The following is a 1959-nucleotide window of genomic DNA, read 5'->3' as shown; positions in this document are numbered from 1 at the left end:
CACTTCTAGTTTATACAAGCCGATAGGTCGCACCTATACGTAGACTACTTATGTAGTAAATGCTGTATGGAAAAGAAGTCACATTGAAGTAACGTAAATAGCAGTTTGATTAACTTACAAATTCACGAAAATGGGCAAAACAATCTAAGAGTGCACTTAGAAATTTCAATGGACAACGCGCCTACTATTACTTTCGTGTTTTCGGACACCCTGTATGTTCGCTCACAGAATATATTTCAATGAAAGAAACTTAACATAAACATTGAGTATCATTCTAGATGAAATCAAATTATTGGCAGGGTATTACCAGCAAATACTGACGTTTTACTCTGTCATACATTTCTCTTCGACCAACGCTTACTTTCAGATAACTGCATTGACTTTAGTCTCTTAAACTTATTGAGTTATTCTTTGTTATTAAGTTACTAGTTGCTTCAATGAATAATATGGGAAACACACTTACCAAAAGTAACTAGTCTCTTAAGAGTGAGACTTGAGAAATCAATTAAACGTTTATATACAGTACAATGCTTCAAGGTCAAGCTATAAACACGTGGTAAGCAGTAAATGGGTATCGAATCCATTATTTCTCCACACATGCAAGCACACACTAGATAACTGCAAAACATGCTACGGATAATTTGTTACAGTTTTGAAATTTTGACTGGAAATTTCAAGTTTGCTTTGTTGTGTTGCCACATGCTGTGTAAGAAAGCCACGCATGCTGTTCCTATCTTTTTATCATTTGAAAAGTTTATTTTTGAAAGAAATATATAATTTCGTAAAACGCCATTGAAAACTTGAGCAAGGCGCAGCCTGATTCTTTTTATGCCTCTGTCGCCACTTTCACACGCAAGACAGATTAGCATAGACCTATAATTTACACAAAAACAATTGGTATTAGAACTACATCACGCGGAAAAACGTTTCTATTACCTAGCAGAAATTACTTAACGTGCAGCTAGGAAGAGGGGGTACTCGGACACTGCCCGAAGCCCGCGCTTCAACGGGAGCCCGACCATAGATAAAAATAATTGTTTTTATAAGTTGTTTTTTTAATTGTCGCTTCCAATTAAGTAACTAATCTAATATAGCCTTCATTCGTGGCTTATTTTGAAATACTAAACATATCCAAAATTACGGACATCATATTCCATACAAAGTAGGCTACATAAAATCGTGTTCAAACATTTGTGTAAAAAATAGTTAAGATATAGCTATTGTTCATTTACGTTTAGAATGAAATAATTATGTGAAAATATTATTTTACATAAAACAATGTAAATTCACTTGAGAGCCAAAATCCAACGAACAGTAAACAACAAAACAGAATTATGTTCTTGGATATGATTACATATTGCCACTTTCATAGTTTACAGGAAGTTTGATATTGAACACACCCAGTTTTGTAATTAAATATAATGAACATCCATCAGGAGCACATCAGAATTGAAATGAAACAATAATTTTGACTTTTATTTGCCTCGCAGAACTCAGGGTCGTTAAAGGTTCTGGAACCAATAAATTCTAATGGGTTCCGCAAGAGGACCGGAACTTTTTCTCGCACAATCTGAATTCGGTCCAAGTTGCGAATTGTTTCATTTCAATACGGAATTTGGACCGGACTTAAATTGATCCGGAAAAGATTCCTGTACCGTATTTAAATTGATTTGGAAGATAAATTCCTGGACCGTACTAAAATTAATCCTGGAACGTATTGAAATACTTTACAGATAAGAAAGATTCTTGACGGTCCAGACCCATTTACGCTTGCTAATAATTTTCTCTCCTGGACCGGAACTGAATTTATTTAAAATTCGTTGACCTTTAACAACTCAGGTTTTAACCTTCAACTTGTTCTGCTCATTGCTCTTACAGGGTGGCGCACGAACAGTTGATACATTTGAAATGTAAATGTCAAAAAATAAACTGTGATCGGAGTTTAACAATACACAAGCG

Source organism: Lepisma saccharinum, chromosome 22, assembly GCF_977018435.1.
Source record: "Lepisma saccharinum chromosome 22, izLepSacc3.1, whole genome shotgun sequence".
Taxonomy (NCBI): Eukaryota; Metazoa; Arthropoda; class Insecta; order Zygentoma; family Lepismatidae; genus Lepisma; species Lepisma saccharinum.
The sequence above is the reverse complement of the archived record's forward strand: the minus strand, read 5'-3'. Positions refer to the sequence as shown.